This window comes from Mustela lutreola, chromosome 4, assembly GCF_030435805.1.
Source record: "Mustela lutreola isolate mMusLut2 chromosome 4, mMusLut2.pri, whole genome shotgun sequence".
Classification (NCBI taxonomy): Eukaryota; Metazoa; Chordata; class Mammalia; order Carnivora; family Mustelidae; genus Mustela; species Mustela lutreola.
Genome location: NC_081293.1, coordinates 131,345,782 through 131,367,432, shown reverse-complemented (window position 1 = coordinate 131,367,432; position 21,651 = coordinate 131,345,782).

Sequence of the window (21,651 nt, the reverse complement as noted above, 5' to 3'; positions counted from 1 at the left end):
CCTAACTACTGGGCCACCCAGGTGCCCCTATTTTTTTTTTTTTTTAAGATTTTATTTATTTACTTGACAGACAGAGACCACAAGTGGGCAGAGAGGCAGGCAGAGAGAGAGGAGGAAGCAGCCTCCCCGCTGAGCAGGGAGCCCGATGCAGGGCTTGAACCCAGGACCCTGAGATCATGACCTGAGCCGAAGGCAGAGGCTTTAACCCACTGAGCCACCCAGGCTTTCCCCCTATTGTTTTTTTTTTTTTAAGGCCCAAAGTTTGCTAATATATCAGAGACCAGGCCTTTTGGGGTTTTGTTGTCATTGTTTTAGAAATCCATCTAGATTTCTGATAAAGAATGAATAAAACCAAGCCTCATTAAATTATTAGGACTCTGATAAATTTGAGCATGTTCAGACAGTCCAAGAGGAAATGTACTTTTCTAATATGATTCACTCTTCAGCTGTCTAGTTCAATTTGGAATGGGAAGTAGAAATGCTATTGTTTGCCAAGAAATAAGGAGGATGGCCATATGTTATAAACTGTGTTTTATTATTTTCAACATTGGCAAACTGAGCATTAAATAGCGTTAATTTTTCAGAACTTCTGGACTCTATTTCTGTCTACCTTAAGGGCAACTTCCCCCCACCTCCCTACTTTCCAATGAAGTTAAAATTTGCCAAGTGTTTTTAGGGTAGGCCAAAACACTCCAAAATCAAATATTCTGAAGAAAGATTAGCTGCCTGTGGACCACACCACTGGCCCTCTGCTTTCTGGAAGGCAGCTGATATAGGGCCCACAGCTGCTCCTTGACACAGGGACTTGCCCCCGCCAACCCAAACAGCCAGCGTCATATAAGAACCACAAGTGGCTTTTAAGGCGATAAGAGAGTTTAGCTGCTGTATTTTATGACAGAATTCAGTCGGTGTTCCTTTATAGAGTGCCACTGGCTGCCTGACTTTAAACAGTCATAAACCTTTGATTGTAGAGTAATTTAATTTAATGATTTATTTGATCTTCAAATCACAAGAGACTGTTTTCAAAACACTTTGTTGCCACGTTGATCCTCGTTTAACCTACGGGATTAATAATTTATGTTGAAATACGGTTGGGAAAAAAATTGACAATGGACTTCTTTCTGAAGGAAATGACACCTGCATGAAATAGCAGATTTATACAATGACTCCCCAAGATAAGGGACACCTTAAAATGAACACACTTTCAAAATCACAGGCATTTTGGATTGAAACCTTTCTAAAATATCTTATTGCTTTCTTACCATCTTAAACAGAATAATGGAACATGCTTCTACATCCTCTGAGGGACCAACATAGTCCTTATGAATAAGTATAATTCTATGGTATGACTGAATAGTATTATCAGAGAGCATAGTCAAGATTTAATGAACTCTTTGCCTCTAAAATGCCTTTAGAACCTGACACAATCTGAGTCCTGTCTCAAATTTTTATAGTATTACACTCCGCATTTCACTTAAATGTATGAACCACTGTTAATTTTTCCTTCCGTTTGATTTTCTATTAAATTTATTATTCGTTAGAAATCGAGCTTACTAAATTTACCAGAAGTGTGTATGAAGGAGTAGGGGAGTATTTCTGAGAATTGTTGGTGGCACCAAGTGCGTAGGGAACTTAGCTTCTCAAGGAGTTTAATTATTCCTCCTTCTTATCTATTGGCCTATAAATCAGGTTGTGTGATATGTGACTCCCTACTTAAGGAAAGTCTAGGGGCATGTGGGTGGCCAAGTGGGTTAAGCATCTGACTCTTGATTTCAACTAGGGTCATGACCGCGGGGTCCTAAGATCGAGCCCTGTGTCCTTGGGCTCTGTGCTCAGCTTGGAGTCTGCTTTCGATTCTTTCCCCCTTCCTCCCCCACTTCTCTGCTCCTCCTCCCACTCACTCTCTCCCTAAAATACATACATACATACATATATACATACATAATTTTTTTTTAAGTCTGTCATCAAGCAATGATAATAACTGATACTTGTTTCATCACCATGCTTCTCTAGCCAGGCCAACTCTTTCTATCGAAATCTACATCTTAGAATGTAGCACCCACAATAGCAAGTAGAATCAAAAGGACTTTTCTTTTAAAAACCTGTCATTCCTCCATCCCTTTATCCTTTAGAACTCAGAAATGAAACCAGAGTAAGAGAAGAAGACAGGACTTCAGATAGTGGTTTTACCACTCAGCCCTTAATACCTCATGAACTGAAGAAAGTCCCTAAATTGTAGTTTTTCATCCCTCCTAATTTCAGAGATTAAAAAAGGAAGAGGAATAGGAAAACAAGGAAAAATATACCATTTTAGCTTCCTGAAAGTTTTTCAAAATTCTTTTCAAGATATAGGCACTTATTCTGGTGCCACTGTATGATCATGGCTTTCATCAAGTTAAAAAAAGAAAAAAGGTCTCAGTCGGGCCCTCAAAGGCCATATCATATGGCTCAATCCATCTTTCTAATAAGTCTGTCTTCCACTGTTGTCTTTATGCCAGAACAAACCCTCCTTGGATCCCACCGCTCTCACTTCTCTGCTTTTGTAGCACTTATTAGGGGCTAATATGTGCTCCTCGAAGGGGGGAGAGAGGGAGGGTGTTCCATGGTCACATGAATTTGGGAAATGCAGGATTTACCAGTATAAAACAGGTTTCTTTCACTAGAGTACTTCTCAGAACCTTTTAAAATCCTGATGTTCATTTAAATCTCCAAAAGGAGATTACGGTATAAAATAAGAGGAACCACTTACCCCACTTTGCTTGGGACATTCCCAATGTAGACCTGTTGTCCAGTGTCATGAATAGTGTCTCTTCAGCTTTGAAAGTACTTTCGTGCTGTACAATATGGCTTTCCTACTTACAGCACTTTCTCTTTAAGATTTTATTTATTTATTATTTGAGAGAGAGTGCGCAAGAAGGGGTAGGGGCAGAGGGAGAAGCAGACTCCCTCCTGAGCAGGGAGGCCCATGCGGGACTCAAGCCTGGGACTCCAGGATCATGACCTGAGCCGAAGACAGTCAGTTAACCAACTGAGCCACCCAGGCGCCCTTCATGGCACTTTTTTTTTTTTTTTAAGATTTTATTTATTTATTTGACAGACAGATTACAAGTAGGCAGAGAGGCAGTCAGAGAGAGGAGGAAGCAGGCTCCCTGCTGAGCAGAGAGCCTTATGTGGGGCTCGGTCCCAGGACACTGGGATCATGAACCGAGCTGAAGGCAGAGGCTTTAACCCACTGAGCCACCCAGGCGCCCCCATGGCACTTTCTAAATTAGTTTGATTACCATACCTGTTTGTCATAGAATATCTAAGTATCCTGTAAAACGGTTTGGAAAACACGAACTTTGCCTCATTTTGCTAGTTGTCCATGCCAATCTAGATCTCAAATCCTATCCCAGATCATTGACCATCTGGTGAAGGTTTCCCCTTTTACGGGTCCTCCACATCTGGAATGACTCTCTCCCTCTGCTAAAGATCACGGTACCTTCTCTGTATGTTTCCCTTGTGACATTTAGCATTTTTCCACCCAAGCTTTAGTGTGGGGGTTCAAGCCTCCCTTCCTCCACTGTACCAGTCATAGTAAACTCCAGGCAGTGCTTCACTTGCATTCCCCTACAATGCCAGACTCAACAGATATCTTTGAATGATTAATCTGAGCTGCATCTGAGGCTGTCCTGCCCCCTTTCCCTCATTCCGCTGAAGCAGACCCTCAATGCAAGTCCAAGGCAACCCCACCACGGCCCTCTCCTGTTTTCTTGGAGACCTCTGCAGATCACCACCACACCTATTTCTGTCTCCCACAAGCACTTACACATATCCGAGATTCTCCCATCTTAAAAAAGCCTGTTCTCAATTTTGTCCCTCCAGCTACTGCCTTACCTTTCTCTCACCTTTCAATCTTTCACAGACCACATTCTCACAAGACTTAAATGGCAATCTCTTTTTTAAAAAATTAAAATTAAATAAAAATAGTTATCTCTACCTATTCACTTCCCTTTTACCTGCCAACCCACTGTCATCTGGCTTCTGGCTCCACCCCTTCACCCAAACTGCTCACATCAGGGTCACCAATCACTTCTTTCTTTTTTTCTTAAATCCAGTTGGCCCTTCTCATTTAGGTTTGAAAAGCTCAGATTCTGAAATGTGTTTGCCTCTGTGACTGATAGTCTTGAAAAATTTTCCAAAGTTTCTCAAAAAGTTAAATAAGAACTACCACATGATCCAGCAATTCCACTTCTAAGTATACACCCAAAGGAATTGAAAGCAAGGACAAACACATACTGGTACACTGATGTTCGTGGTAACAGTCACAAGAGCCAAAAGGTAGACATGACACAAATAGACTTCAACAATCGTCAAAATGCAGTATGTACATACAACGGAATATTTATTCAGCCTAAAAAGGAATGGAAGTCTAATACATGCTATAATGTGGGGTGAACCTTGAAGACCTTATATTTAATGTCTTATTTTGCTCACAAAAAAGGACAAATCGTGTATGATTCCACTTATATGACGTACCTTAAAAAGGCAAATCATTGAGACAGAAAATAGAGGTTTCCAGGGGCCAGGGGGAGGAGCTGTTGTTAAATGGATATAGAGTTTCTCTTTGAGTTGACGAAAAAGTTCTGGAAATGAATAGTGGTAATGGTTGCACAATATCGTGAAGTATTTAATGCCAGGTAATTGGACACTTTAAAAATGGCTAAAATGATCAATTTTATGTCATGTATATTGCATCAAAGTGGGGAAAAGGAAGAAAGAAAGAGAGGGAGGGAGAGAGAGGGAAAGAAAAGGAAAAGGGGAAGGGAAGGGAAAATGAACGGGAAGGGGAGGGAAGGGGAAAGAGAAGGGAACAGAACGGAGAAGGGTAGGGAGGGGAAGGGAATCCTTAAAGTATTGAAGTCCCTGAAATGAAAACGTTTGCAGTAAATAGAGAAAAATCAGTTTCATAACTCCCTTCTGTTCAACTAGACTCTCATTCTGGGGGAAAACCTACAATGGGGAAATCCCAACCCAGGTAGGCGTCCTGAGTAGGCATCTTGGAAAGAGCTTTCCACTTAACCTTATCTCTAGCCCTTCCGGTTGCACGGCCACACCTCATTCCACCAGCTAAAGCCTATTTTCCCAATAACTTAACCTTATATAGTCAAAGAGGTTTTATGTCATTTATAATTGCTCTTTGGGTGGCATTGCTTGAGTAGTTTTCCCTTAGGGTTTCTTGAGTACTCTCTTACCTTTCCCCAAGGTCTCCCTCTCCAGGAGGCAGTGATTTGTAAAGGAATAGATAGGCAGGGGGAGAATCAGCCCCTTGCAAAGTGAAGTAAAGAGGTACGGGTGATGTGAACGGTCATGGGTGGTTGGGAAAAGGCGTTTAAGGGTCCACTCCTGCATGCAATGCACAGATGAACTCTCACTGAGCATTAAGTTATCAAGGCTCAAGTTGTCTGCTCCTGGGCCAGTCTGCCTTCGGCTCAAGTCATGATCTGAGGGTCCTGGGATTGAGTCCCGCATGGGGCTCCCTGCTCCACGGGGAGCCCGCTTCTCCCTCTCCCCCTCCCCCTGCTTGTGTTCCCTCTCACATAAATAAATAAAATCTTTTTTAAAAATTGTCTGCTCCTGGGATATTCTCTATTTGTATAATATTCTCTGGGGGCAATGAATGGCCTTTTTCCTATGTCTAGATTTTCTGAAACACCAGGGAGCCAAATCCACAAAGATGATTTCTCTGGCTTTGCAGAGGTAACCCCTTACTTGTTAGTATTTGTTAATGACATACCCATTGCCTGATAAGAAAGTCCTTATTCCCAAATCCCGAGTAAAGCACCTTACCCTCTCACAGAGTTTGCTGTCACAGGAGAAAGCCCCTAGTGTTTCAAAGTGTGAGCTTCTATTTGGTTTGGTAGCACTTGGGAGCTCCTTGTAAAATTTTCACTGAAGGGTAAGTGAGACGTCCAAAATCCTGCCGAGGTGGTTTTTACTGTTGAGAATTCGGTAGATTTGAGGGAGGAGGGATAAAGGCTCTGAGGCTTTTCAGTACTCCAACTTCCTAGGGCCTGAACGTGGGCTGTGGTAGTGGAAGAGGAATGATTCCAAAAATATTTTTTTTTTTAAAGATTTTATTTATTTATTTGACAGAGAGAAATCACAAGTAGATGGAGAGGCAGGCAGAGAGAGAGAGAGGGAAGCGGGCTCCCCGCTGAGCAGAGAGCCCCATGCGGGACTCGATCCCAAGACCCTGAGATCACGATCCGAGCTGAAGGCAGCGGCTTAACCCACTGAGCCACCCAGGTGCCCCTGATTCCAAAAATATTAAAGACGTGAGAAAGGAGGGTACTCAGTATCTCAAACATTCGTTTCTCTGAGCATCTTACCCTTAGCTTTTCCGATCTACCTGATTCCACAGGAGAGAGCTCCCTGTTAGAATAAAGTTACAAGAAGCCTTCTCTCCCTTTTTTGATCCTTTTAAAAAAAAATGCCACAAGAGTTCTTTACTCCCAGGGAATTTTGAGGTGATCCCATGAAACTGTGCGTGAATTGTGCCTCCTCCAAGGACACTCCCTCCTGCGCACGATGCTGGCCGGATTTTGTAACTGCATTTATGACTGATTTATGGAACTTTTACTTGGCAGGCCCTGCTGTTACTGTTAGCTGGTTACTATGGATCTTTCAACATGCCACTCTGGCATGTTGCATTAAAAATAACCTCCCAAGACTGTACAGAATACATAGAACAAGGGGAGTACAGTCAGAGCCGTGGACTCCAGGCTCTGCTTTGGTGCCTATGTATTCACACGTGCTCCCATGCGAAGCAACTGCAGGGAAAAGAAAAAAAAAAAAAACCTCACACACCTTCTAAAATGTCTGGTTGCACTGTAATTTTTCTAAGCTTCCCCAGAGCAGAGGTTCTCCAGGATCAGCAACATCCCAAAAAGCTGCCGGCCAAAAGAATATAAAACACCAATTAGGAGTATCTATTAAGGGCGCAGATCCAAAGGCAGACTGTCTGGGTCTGAATCCTGACTGCAGTACTAACTAGCTCTGGGATCTTAGCAAGTTCTGCCATAGCCACAGCTATCTCCTCTGCAAATCGGGGTGATAACATCGTGAATCCCAAAGGGTCCTTCTGAGGATGAAGGGAGATGCTCAGGCAAAAGTTCTTGGTTTAGTAGCAGCACATAGAAGGTGCTCAGTAAATAGAGATTAGTACCCTTTGAAGGCCATCCTTGTAGCGTGTCATCTTCATAACATTCATCAACGTGCAACTTAGGTCATAGTGTCTGGCACTGACTAGGTTCTTAACAGACCTCTGTTGACTGCAGGAGTGATGCCCAGGTTACTTACAAACATGTCTGACACCCTTTTGTAGATTAGACGCTTCTTCAAATAAGAGCTGCATTTGATTCATCTTCGTATTCTCCACAGCTCCATGGTGGAGTAAATAAATTTACTGAAGTCAATGGAAAGAGCAAAGCTGTTACAATGTAAGAGGCCACAGTTAGTATGGAAACTGGTAGTAGAAAAGTTTTTGTTGTTTTTTTAAATCACAGGCTTCAAGAGCAAGTAGCATCCAGTGCCAAGAAAACACTGACGTTCCCTGAAACTAAATGACTATATCAAGCTACATATGAATACGGTATTTGTAATGCTGGATCTGGTTCAGTGAGGGTTCTAGCTGGTACTGCAGGGAGGAGGAAATATTTTATCTCTAGCCCACCCCTGGCCTTGGCCCATGACTTTAGGGAAGAATTGCTCTTCCAGAGCCAGACACCAGTCACCGCAAACGAAGTCGTTTCCTTATGCCACTTCAAGCATCACTGGATTTGGTGGCAGCAGCTTAAGTAGAAGACTTGAGCTGAGAGACATGGGGTCAGGAGTGTATAGACTCTGCCCCAGTTCTCACCACTGAGGCTTGAACTAGCATGAACAGAGCCATGCCCAAGTAGAGGTGAGAGAAGGATATTTCCTCCTGATTGGAGAGCCAGTGGGCCATTCTGGATCCTTGCAGGGAAAATAGTAATAGCATTTGGTGACTGTGGACTCCTGTCTGATATTCAGAGCAAAAATGAAAATAATACATGGGGGGGTGTGCGTTTGCATACACACACAAACGTGTTAAGAATACCTTCTTTTCTGGCAGTGTGTGAACATCCTCCAGCCAAAGGCCACCAGGAACATACCTGTAGTTGACAATGCTGGGTTTATCACTTGTTACAGCAAGGGATAGCATTCCCTAAGGGGAAACCATGGGGCATGTTAGTAAGAGGATGTTAGAAAGAACCTTTACATAATTTATGCTTTGAATAGGTGATTTAGGCAAGGCTCTCTATTATCAGAGAGCAGGGATATTTCTATGATTAAGTATCTCAATAAATTGTATCTATAGAAAGGACAGACTAGGGTGAGGATAAAGCTATCATGGCCAAAGAAGAAGCAGTCACATTAGCTGGAAAAGGGCAATGTTTGGTAATCTGTGGCTTGGACAGTGTTCGTGTCTTGTTTGTGTTCAGACATAATTACAGAGTCATTATCTTGATCCACCATGGTCAGAGAGTGGCCTAGTCTGATGTTGATGTTTTGTGACATTGCTTACGCCCAACAGGTGAACACCAAGACCTGCCTATGACTGCCAGGCCAGTTGGCAATGTCTAGACTAGCTGATTACACCTAGTTGGATGTCCATTAATAATGTGGTAGATGAGAACAGTGGTAAACCAAGGGGAAATGTATTTCAGTGGTATTCCAATAAAGTCTCCTGGAATTTGGTACAATCGTATAGAACTGACTGATAATGGTACCCCAATGAGAATTGATTAACTGGATGCGATCAACCTGGGCTATCTCTTGGCTTGCCACAGGCACCATCCTGGTTCAACCTTGTCAATTTGATTATTGTTGAAGACATGTGATCAAAATCTAAACATATAGTAAATACATTAGGTGGCAGGGTTTTTTTTTAAGATTTTATTTATTTAGAGGGAGAACAAGCAGGGGGAAAAGCAGACTTCCCACTGAGCAGGGAATCCGATGCAGGACTCAATCCTAGGACTCTGGGATCATGACCCAAGCCTAAGGCAGACGCTTAACCAACTGAGCCACTCAGTTGGCAGATTTTTGAATAATAATAATAAATAAAAAAGTCTTCACGGGCCTTAATAATGGCCTGAGTCAGATAAGATGAAGTTTAGTAACAGTGAAAGGCCTTTAATTTGGGTTCAAAAAAAATCAGTACCAAGGGCAGAATGGGAAAGACCTGCCTGAGAAATAAAAGAAAGGGGCAAAAAACTAATGGTTGGCTGACTCTAAGTTTTATTACGAACAACAGTTAAATAAATAAATAACAGCATAGTTTTAGACTACATTAGTGGAAGTATGGAATCATTACTGAGGGAATTGACAATCTGATCTATTCTGGACTGACCTGACAATACCTAAAATACTGTGTCCAGCTTTGGGCACCACAGTTTTGAAGGATATAATTCCTCAATCAGAGAAAGTAAGCGACTGTCCCCTTCACTTAGAAACTAAATATGGACCATGTCAAACAAAACTAAAACACAGAATCCTAGAAGGTAGGATGGATGATGTAGTAGACATTCAGCCTGGAGCACAGGAGATCCAGGGGAAACATGAAAACTATCTCAAGCATTTTAAGGACCATCATGTGGAAAAGGGATTAGACCATTCTTAGCTGGTTTAGGGACCTAAGATCAGTTCAGTTTAAAGGCAGGCAGATTTTGCTTTTAAAACACACACGCATGCACTCACATACGATGATGTCAGAAAACATCGGTTGAATTTTTCAATGATTAGAATTCTGCAAACAGAAGCTGAAGGACCACTGGTAAGGATAGCGTAGGACAGTATAAGGTGTAGAAAACTAAATTTTTAACTCCTCCATTAGAGATTTTATATCGTAAACACATATAGTATGATATGCTCTTATATATTTCCAGATTTTGAATCTGCTTGACATTTCTAGTAGAAGTTATTTTTTTCTAGGCACACATTCCATTCAGAACCTTGTAGAACAGTCTGCGTGTTTTATCAAATTGCTGTATAACTCAGCAAGAATCTTAACAGGAACTTAAGTTTGTTCTCAGACAGTCCAGTGATTTTGGACTTGGTTAACTGATTTGGCTCTATTCCATCTGACTCCTATCTATTTGTATCTTAAATTATTTGCTTTATATCTGAATATGACATATTCCGAGTTACAAATTCTACTTATTGTTTTCATAGTTGCACTGATTGTGCTACCTCCTGCTCTTGTGTAGTGACTGGATTTACCTTCACTGCAATATAGTTCTAGTTCTGTTTATATGATCTGAAAGTCCCTAAAACTCTGTATCCCTCTCAAGTTAACAGTGAAAGATCTCCAAATACAAAAAGGAATCCTTTCTGAATTTACACAGTTGTCTCTACTTATAACCAACTGCACTGTTATTCTGTAAGTTTTCTTAGTGTAAATCTCACATGCAGCTGGTATTTTAAAACCATAAGTAAGCTTGTGTATATTTTTTAAGTAGGCCCCACACCCAGGGTCTGGGTTGAGCTCCTGACCCTGAGATCAAGAGTCATGTGTTCTATTGACTGAGCCAGCCAGGCACCTAAGCTTGTATAATGTTGACTCATTTTACATGAAGGCTTCTTTTAGTCTGGGATCTCTAGAAAGCAGAGCCTAATCGCTGATGTGTTGGTGTTTGTTATATTGTGATATAATGATATATATATATATATATATATATATATATATATATATATATATTTGAGGTTTTGTCCCTGGCTCCTGGCCAGAGCTCCTAAAACCATTGTAATTCCTGAAGCAGTAATCGTGCTAGGGGCATCTTTTGTTCTAATATTTGGTCTTTAACAAAGCTTTAACAAACCTCCTAAACCCCTTGAAATTTCCTGGGTGGTAGGAAAATCTGTTGTTGTTATTGCTTTAAGATTTATTTGAGAGCAAGAAAGAGCATGAGCAGTAGGAAGGGCAGAGGAGAGGGAGAAGCAGACTCCCTGTAGAGCAAGGACCCTGATGCAGGACTCAATCCCAGGACTCTGGGACCATGACCTGAGCTGAAGGCAGATGCTTAACCAACTAAGCCACCCAGGTGCCCAAGAATCTTTTGTTTTAATGGGTAACTCTTGGTAGGTTACTGGATAGCTTCAGAATGGGTGTTGGTCACCACAGAGACTAAGCCATGATTCCAAAATTTGGAATTTTCAGCTCAATCCCCCATCCTCTGAGGAGAGGAGAGGGCTGGAGATTGAGTTAATAATTAATCAAACCTGTGTGAGGAAGCCTCCATAAAAATCCCTAGTCTATGGGATCAAAGAGGTTCTGGCTTGGTGAACACATCCATGTGCCAAAACAGTGACACATCCCAACTCAATGGGGACGGAAGCCCCAGCTCTCAGGACACTTCTGAACCTTGCACTGCATATCTCTTCACCTGGCTATTTATCGACACCCTTTATCACAGTCTTCATTATATAATAAACCAGTAAATGAAAGCAGTTCCCTGAATTCTGTGAGCTGTTCCAGCAAATTACTGAACTGAAAAAGATGGTCATGGGAACCCTGAATGATAGCCAGTGGGCCAGAAGTGCAGGTGACAACCTGGAACTTTTAATTGGCCCCTAAAGTGGTGACAGTCTTGTGGGACTGAGCCCTAACCTTGTGGGATCTGATGATAACTCAAGGTAGATAGTGTCAGAACTGAATATAACTGTAGGACATCCAGCAGAGGTCCACCAAGAATTGGGGAAATGCTTAATGTGTGGGGAGAAACCCCACACATTTGGTGATCAGAAGTGTAAGTATGGTAGTACTAGAAAGTAAAGTAATAGCAAAGGACACGGAGGTTTTTCTTACAAGGTTTTATTTGGGAATACAATCCCAAACCAGCCAGAGTAGAGAGAAAAGAAAAAGAAACAGGAAAAGATGGTCATAGAACATGAAGGATTTCCATGGGGGGGGGGGGGCCTACTTTACAATGAGGCAGATACAGCAGGTCTCCTGTCTGACCTTCTGGAAAAACTGTGCCTCAGGGGAAGGAGGAATAAGAGGAAATGTGTCTGCCTTCTTCCCTCCTGACTCCTGGTTTCCATCAGCCAAAGTGGGACCCACAGGCAGTTAGCCTGCCAGCCCTTCCAGGTTGCCACACTCAGCCCCTCTGGCATCCTCTTGGAAAGCCAGACTACACACCCTGCCAGCTCAGCATTTCATTCAAGTCCAGAAGAGACAAGAGAAGCTCCGCAGCCCCGCCCTGCCAGTGACTGGTCAACACCTTAGATTCTAGCCAAGGCTGAGGCAGAGCAAGCGGCTAAGGATACCAGGAGACCCTGGTCCAGAGTAAATCTGAGGAAGCACTGACTGTTGCGGATCTCCTTTCTCCGCCTCTCTAAGCCTCTCTCACTTTCCCCTGCTAGTGAACTTCTAGCCACTCAGTCTTATTAACTCTCCATGGCACAGACATCCAGTGTCTCCACACGCAAATCTCCTCTCCCTCCTCAATACACAGGAAGATGACACTTCCTGCCTCCTTGCTGTCGGGTGGGGCCGTGTGACGGGTTCTGGCTAATGGTCAGGAGAGGAAGTGCTGTGTGTGCTCCTGAGCCAAGGCGTGCGAGAGAGCGGAAGCTCTCACATTCTTCCCTGCTGCAGCCGCCTTGGACATCAAGCTCACTTAGCGGAGCCGCAAGATGGAGACAGACTGAAGGCCTGAGACAGCATGTGTGGAAAGAAGCCGTGTTTGTACTTCATTAATCAGACTTAGCTGAGAAGCAACAGAAAACTTGCTCTAACCAACTCAGACAACATATAAAGGGAGGCCTGAGAGGTAGAGTCAGAAAGCAGACAGGAACCAGAGATGCAATCATAAGAATCACAGTCAAGTTCAGGCCATAGGAACTGTCTGGCTAAGATACCGCTACAGGTCACACCATCCCTGCCTCGACAGACACCACTGCTGCTGGACTCTCTGTGCTGCCATATATAATATCTAACCAATCCCAGTGTCTTTGTATTACTGCTGGCGGGGCGAAAGCCCCAAAGGGAGAAATGATCTCAGTCTACATCATTATGCCTACACGGTAGCTACAGGAAGGACAGGGAAAAGGGACATCTGTCCCACTCTTCTTCCATCCCACCAATACCACACACTAGTGCGTTCCCACAAGGAGGAAGGGGCTTGAACACTGAGCAGCCAATAAAAAAGAAAAAAATTCTTAAATCCTTCAAAGGTCCACTGTGGTCATATCCTGCTTTATTTGTGTTGTAGCAGTCATTGCAGTGGTCAGTGAATAAATATTTGTGATTGATAAAGAATGGAGTAGTTTAAATTTAACTATATAGAAAATAATTGGGAAGCCACAGAATTCAGCATCTCAGCCCTATCTTTATTTCTGAGGAGCACAAATCACGATTCAAAAAGAGAATGATACTCAGGGACAGAAGGCTCTAAGTCAATAGTACCTATTGAGATAGTTACTATGACCCTCCCTCATGGGCAGGGCTTTATCATATCTTTGTGGGCCCAGATATGTCCTTACTTTTTCCTTCTGAAGTCCCATTTTATGGGAGAAGTTGAAATCACCAGATCAGCATTTTTCTCCTCACTTCTTCATTGAAATAAACACATGATCTCAGGTATCACCGACCTCAGCTCTAGCTACCATGCTTTAGGTGATCATTTCCCATTCTCTACAGAGACCTTGAGATTAACAAAAAAAAAAAAAAAAAAAAAAAAAAAAAAGATTCATGTCCTTTCTCTTGTGGGACCCTCTCTGCCACACAGTAATTGACTATATCAAGAAACCAATCCTAAAGAAACATAGACATTCTAGCTATATTAGGTAGTATGTTATTAGGAAGTTGTTGGGAGATAACTAAGGTATTTTCATAACCTCTTTAGACTCCCCATATAATTTTCCTTGATGTAGAAAAAAAAAATACTGATACAGGTGGGCCCATAATCTGACAGGTTAGCACATCTTACCTCTTAAATTCTTGAAAGGGGTAATTAAACCCTGAACTCATTATTTGAAGAAGATTTTCCTGGTTATTTTTATGGAAAGAACTGGAACAAGGTCTGTGTAGGTAGATGATAAAGACCAAGATGTAGGCTGTGGAGATTTAAAAAGGACAGCATAGATCGATGAAAATTCTGGGGTCTGCTCCCGCAGGATCTGTGTGATAAATACCAGGGGAAAATAGCACCAGTGGAAGCAAGATGGCTTCAGCTGGACAAAAGTTGCATGCAGCTCCCCTGTTGCAACACGTGGTAACATCCCCAGAGCAAGAGCTAAGATAGCAATTGTTTTGGCAATCATCAGGAGGGCAACGGTCAAAGAAACATACCCCAAGGAAACAATGTGAAATGTGCTCACTGCCTTCGTACTACCCTAAAAATGTATGGAATGGTTGATTGCAAGTGTCCTAATTAAGAACAATTGGATTTTTGCCCCGAATAGTAACTAGCCTTGAGCAGCCACCATAGGAGGACCACTGTATTATTAGGTACTTGACATACACTACCTGCTATGCTGTTTCTATCTTTCTTACAGATGAGGAACTGAGGCTCAGAAAGGTTCTATAATTTTTCCAGGATCTCATAGCAGTGCGTGGCTGAACTAGGAAATGAAGCCAAGGACGCCTGATTCCAAGTGCATCCTCTCTACTGAACCACAATGTCTCAAAACAAATACAGTGGAAGAGAGGGAACTCGGCATATTGTTAAAAAAATAATGCCATTGTCCATTACATTGATGGGTGATTAAAATGGTATTTCCTTTGGTGGCATCATAACTCACCAATGACAAAGCAAAAAACACTTTCATGGTAATAGTGTCATAATCTTTTAATAAATGTAGGGGTCTTTTGTCAATGGTACTGGGAATCCCTAGTCATAATTCTTTGACAAGCCAATCATTGTTTTGTAGATATGTTTTCTTTATTTAACATAAATCTTTTGCTTGGAAAATTAATTTATAACTTATTAAATGCCCCCCAAAGGTAATTAGGCATTTTTTTTTAAGATTTTACTTATTTATTTGAAAGAGAGTGGGTGAGAGAGAGAGCATGAGCAGGGGGAGGGGGAGAAGCCGATTCCTCTGCTGAGCAGGGAGCCCAATGCAGGGCTCTATCCCAGGACTCCAGGATCATGACCTGAGCCAAAGGCAATCCGCTTAACTGACTGAGCCACCCCAGCACTCCAGTTAGAATAAACACTGCTTCTCCAAGAATGGTTTGCCTTTTCCTTTTGTTAATGATAATGTGATTTTCTGTTTCTCTTTAGTTTAGAATACTTGCTTTCTTTTTTTCTTTGATTCAAATTTAATCATTTATTTATTCAATAACTATTTGAGTACCTAACATGTGTCAGATACTTTGCAAAGTACAGTGCACACAAAGATGAACACAACTTGATTCCTACCTTCAAGGACTTCATAGTCTAATAAGAAAGCTTGCATGAAACGGCTAACTATAAGACCATATGATAAATGCTATAATAAAATTAAGTGCATGGAACAGCAGTAGGACAAGATAGAAGGACCAGATCGATAAGGAATTTTAAGTTGGGTCTTTAAGTATGAGATTGAGTTAGTAGGTGGTTGACTGGGGGTAAGGAGTTATATATATATATATAATTATATATATATATAATATATATATATATAAAATAAGGAGTTATATATATAATTATATATATATAATTATATAATTTATAATCTATAGTTATAAATTTATAATTATTTCACTTTTATGAACATTATTGGGCAGATATACTTTATTCAAAGTTGCTTTAATGCTTTTGGAAAAGAAATGGGAAATGATAGGCAAATTTCCATGCCAATGGATTCCTGTGCAGTTGGGGCAAAAAAGAGGCAGGCAGCCAATACAGCCTAATCATAGATTCATGAATGAAAGGTCCATCCATCTTGTCTTAAATGGCAAGATCTCACTCATTTTTATGGCAGAGTAATGTTCCACTGTATATATATACTGCAGTTTCTTTATTCACTCATCTATGGTGGACACTTAGGTTTCTTCCATATCTCAGCTATTGTAAATAATGCTGCCATGAATATAGGGGTGCATATGTCTTTTTAAGTTAGTGTTTCCATTTTCTCTGGGTAAATACCCAATAGTGGATTTACTGGATTGTATGGTTATTTCTGTTTTTAATTTTTTGAGGACCCTCCACGCTATTTTCCAACAATGGTTGCACCAATTTATATTCTTACCAACAGGGTTCCTTTTCCTCTGCATTCTTGCCCACGTTTGTTATTTCTTGTCTCTCTGATACTAGCCATTCTGACAGCATAAAATGATATCTCATTGTGGTTTTGATTTGCATTCCCTTGTTGATGAATGATGTTGAGCATTTTTATGTATCTGTTGGCCACCTGTAATAGCATTGTATGGTTACAGAAGGTAGCTATCCCTGTGGTGGGCATAACATAATGTATAGAGTTGTCCAATCACTATGTGAAAATAATGAAACATTGTGTGTCAACTATACTTCAATAATTAAAAAAAGAATGAAAGGTACATTTACTTGCAAATCCGGGGCTCTTAAATGTCCACTAGTTTGGGAGATGTTTTTGTTTTGTTCTGGTTTTTCAGTTGTTGTTTATTTTTTTGTTTTGTTTTGTTCTTGTTTTTTTATGGAGAGAGTGTATGTGTGAGAGGAAACGGGCAGAGAGATAAGGAGAGAGAGAGAATCTCAAAGAGACTCCATGTCCAGCACAGAGCCCAACTTGATCATAGGCTTGATCTCACAACCCTGAGATCATGACTTGAGCTGAAATCAAGAATGGGACACAAACCACTGAGCCACCCAGGTGCCCCATGTTCACTTCTTGAGGAAGTTTGAAGAGTTTCCTGTTCATCTTTCCTCATTGCTCTTTTTCTCCATGGCCACACCATATGTTTCTACTCTCTGACTGCTCTACCTGTCCATTAGCATAAATCTCAACAGATTCTTCTGTCTTAATATACTAGTGATAAATGCAGTTCAGTTCAGTCATTGAACTTACTAGCAGTGGCTCACTTTTTTCTCACATAAGGAAATTTGTTCCCTTCGATGCTGTGGTGATTGCCCTGTATTGTTGCTAAGGGTGTACAGTTAGCCTGTGTTCTAATCCTCCTGTCTATTTCTCATTTCTTGACATTCTCTTTGCTTTGTGGGGAATGTAGAGTAAAAAGCGTAGACTTTGGAGTCAAATATGACTTGAATTCAGGCTCATCCACTTATGAGCTGTGACATCCTAGACAAGATACTTAACCTCTCTGAACCTCAGTTTCCACATATGGAGTGTGTTGACACTAAAATCAGCTTTTTGGACTCTGTGACATGATAGACATGAGGAGTCCAGTCCATCACATACAATTGGTGCAGTACATGGTGGCAGCTCCCCAGGTACTAACGTTTCCGCATTATTCAGCTTCTTGTCACAATCTTGACCTTTACCCTTGCTCTCATCAAGGTTTTTCAAGGACATTATACTGACTCAACATCATGCTTATTTTTAAAGGCTTTCTTTTAAAGTCCTCCATTCCCTTCACATGCCCATCCCCACTTTTCCGGAGATTTCAGCTTCCCTTCTCTCCGACCTAGGCAGTCTCTCCCTAGTTGCCAAGCCTTCCCCAAGTCAAGATCCTACCCCTCTGTTCTATTTGTGCACACTGGAACATAAACTCCCCAGGGCAGGAAACTTGTCTTTCTACATATTTGTCAAGTATCATGTACGTTTAGAGAGATAAATAAATAACAAATATTACACAGTCAGAATGAACGTGTTCGATAAATACCTCAGGTATCATCTCTGGGCTCTAATTACACAAAATCTGTGGACACGTGATGTACAAACTGAGGGCTGGCTACAAAATAATATGATTACATTTTTTTGGTTGCTTTACATTGGTAACAGGCTGTCCATGTAGATGGGCGGCCGAGGTGTTTCCTATCCTCCACTCCTGAAGAACAGAGCCTCTGCTGTCACTCACACCGGAGATCACACTTAAAGGGCCAGTCATCGCTCAAAGACTAGCCCTGCACAGTGTCCTTCTCCTGCGACATCGCCCAGAGCCAAGCTGCTGAAACCACTCCAGTGGGATTCCTCGGGCAGGAGTAGACTGCCCTTCACAATTCCTTGCCTGCGCCTGTGTTATTTCTGAATTGTTGTATAGTTCTGGCTCTGTCTCCTTAACTAATCTCCAGGCTTCTAGAAAGTACCTTTCCTTCCCTTTATTCCCTCACAATATTGAGCCTTTAATCCATTCTCTAGTAATTCTAGAGAATTACTTTGTTTTACTTGAAAAGCCCCCAGAATGATGGTCCCTCCCTGTAAGGTTTTTGGCTAATTTCTCATTTCTTTGGAATGTTTTCAAATTGTGTGTATAAAATATTTCCCACATGTAGACAAGAATGAAAACATAACATGATACTTACAGAGCCAGTACCTGGTTTAAACAAATATTCATATTTTGCCATATTTTCATCCATCCTCTCCTTTGTGCTTAAATGTGACAAACCCGGAGAAAATCACCTTCATTCCTTCTCTTTCCCTCCATCCCTTGAGATGTCTTTCAACAGATCTAGTTCATGGACATCTAAGATTTTTAACTACTACAGGAATAGCTACCTAGAAACTATGTGCTATTGTTGCATGCATTTTAAAGTTTTACATCCCTGGTGTTATTGTATAGATCTTACTGCACCTTGCTTTTTTTTTTTTTTTTTTTTTTTTACTACAAGAGTCTATTTCTTGATATTCATGGAGCCAGTTCATTTCTTTGGGCTCCTGAACAGTAGCCCACGGATCCATCCACCCGTTCCCCTATGGAGGGGCAGTATGGTCATTCACCCCTTCTGGCATTCTCAGCGCTATTGTGAACATTTGTAGATGTCACTTCTGGGGTATGAGCTTCTCTAGGAAGTTTGGTGGATGACAGCTTAGGCTCTGAATCCCAATTGCCCCCTCCTGATCCAAGCTCCACCACAAAGTCCCAACAGTGTGATCTTGGACATGTTTCTTCGTTTCTCTGTGCCTCCTTCAGTAAAATTAGGATAACGGAAGCACCTCCTTCAAGAGAACAAAGCAGTGAGATCAGCGTCTTAACCAAGTAAGACTCCATGTATGACAATTACTATCAGGGCGACCACCTAGGTAGGAAAAGAGTCTGAGCATCTCTGGCTTTATAAAGTGTTGCCAAATTGATTTCCAGTTGGTCATACCAATTTACACTCTCACCAGCACTATGTGGCTTTCTTCCGTTCCCCACATTCTCACCAGGGATTGGCATCAGCAGAGTGGCTTCCTCATCCTTTCAACAGCAAGAAGATCCAGTGAGTCATCAGAGAGATCAGGTGACCAGCAGGAGGGAAAGGAGTCAGTGGGGAGGTTTGCAAAAGTGGAGGAAAGTGAATTCTTTTAGGTAAGAAATGTTAAAAAATCATGTAGAATTAGACTCCCTGGAAATTGGAGAGTTACGGAAAATAAGGACGCATGGTACTAAAGAATAATGTCACAGACAGAGTGTGTCATTTGAGTAAAGGAGAAGCCCAGTAGACCACAGGTCTTTGGGGAATGTGTTGGTGACTTCTCAGAAAGGGTCTGTTAGGTGGTTTAAGTTGGGACAGGATAACTCTTTTTGAAGAGGGATGAGGCAAGAGAGAGAGTAGCAAAATGTCAAGGTTTGTAGAGTAGCCAAGGAGGGGAGACTGAGTTCCAGGGAAAGAAGTCGGTTGGCAGGACTGTTATTTCTGGGGTCCAGAGGACCAGAGTCATCTGTATGATGCAGCGTTGGCCTCTGCAACATTTCTCTGTTCACTTTCTTCCCCTCGGTTCCTGTAGGCACTGCTGCACTCCAGATGCCAAGTTCATCATGCTCATGTGTCTGCAGTGGCTATCAGTGGTGTGCCAAGCCATTCCCACTTACCAGTGCAAGAGCTCAGGGCTCACATGATTCACTCACTTGCTCAAGATCTTATGTCTTCAAAGTGGTGAAACCAAGACGGGAGCCTAGGTGTTCTGATTCCAAGTCTAGGGCCCTTTGCATCAAAAAGAATTCATAGTCATCTTAAATCTTTCATTCTCGACCCGAAAGAGGGTCCCATTTTTCTCCCAAGACCATCACAACCATTCTGTTTGACCTGCGAGGACTTCCACTGGTTGGCACTTATCTCTTAGTCCTATTTCCCAAAACGTTCTTAGCCATCCTCTCATGTCCCACCGAAAGCATGTATTGGCTGATTCGTGAGGCCACCAAGTTCATTCTCACCTCTGCCTGTGTTCACACTATTCCCCTCTCTCAAAGACACATCCCTTCTTCCTCTGTCATTTATCTGGTCCCTGTTCGAGACTTCTGCATTCTGTGATGGCTTCAGTGTACACTCTTTGGAGTGTCATACTGGCTCTTTCATCATGAAACAAAATTCCATTGTACATTCTCTTGAATTGTCCTCAAATTGTTACCCTGTGCAACAAAACACTGTCTGCAATGATTTGCTTGCTCTTTATTTTCTTACCAACCCATTCTTGTTATATAGGAGTTTTTCCAATTACCCTTAGCCTTACACTGAGCACATATCAGGTCCTCCATAAATATTTTTTTTAAAGATTTTATTTATTTATTAGACAGACAGAGATCACAAGTAGGCAGAGAGGCAGGCAGAGAGAGAGGAGGAGCAGGCTCCCTGTGGAGCAGAGAGCCAGATGCGGGGCTCAATCCCAACACCCTGGGATCATGACCTGAGCCAAAGGTAGAGGCTTTAAACCACTGAGCCACCCAGGCGCCCCCTCCATAAATACTTGATGACTGATGAAATATGGTAGAATCAGAATTAAGAGGAAATACAAAGTATGGAGACTTTGGAAGTTAGGATAAAATTGGGAATCAAGATAAAAGTCTATTGGACATGGTAGGAAATTTAATCAACAAAGCTATATGGCCAACTAGTTAAAAAGTTGCAGAGACAGAAATCAGCACCAGACCAAACCATGGTGTTTTTCTGTTCCCTCTCTTATGATCCTGGTTTTCTGGCACTCTGCAAAACCAGGAAAGTGACTTCTAATCACTTACTTAGCAAACAGGCTCACCCATGCTCGGAAATAATCAATATTATCTGTAAATGAGGCTCACACTGTGTGTTCATGCAGCCAAAGTTATATTTAACATTTTATGAAATGGGGCAAAAGATTTTGTGTGTGTGTGTGTTCAGTTCTAATTTAATGGGCACCTTGTTGGTGATGAGCTATCAAGAAGACCATGCTGTCTCCTGGAGAGCTGAAAATGTGTGCAAATCGGGGGAGATACTCTCATCTATGCACAAGTAAGTGGGTCCTTTGCAGAACAACATGTAGGCAAATCCCAGTTCATATAACTCTGTACGTATTTCCAGGTTGAGATGATACTGATAAAAAGGAATGAAAAGAATGGTGTGGAAGATTTCCAAAACACAGACTGTAAAAAAGATGAACTTAATTTCACTGAGAGGAAAGGGGAAACATTCTTGTGTGTACAAGGCCTGCGAAGTGGAAGCAAATACTTTGTTGCATTGTACCTGGCAAGAGAAAGCCTGGTGGTGGTGGTGGTAGTAATATTCCCATTTAATAATAGGAGATGGGTGGCTGGGCACTTACTTA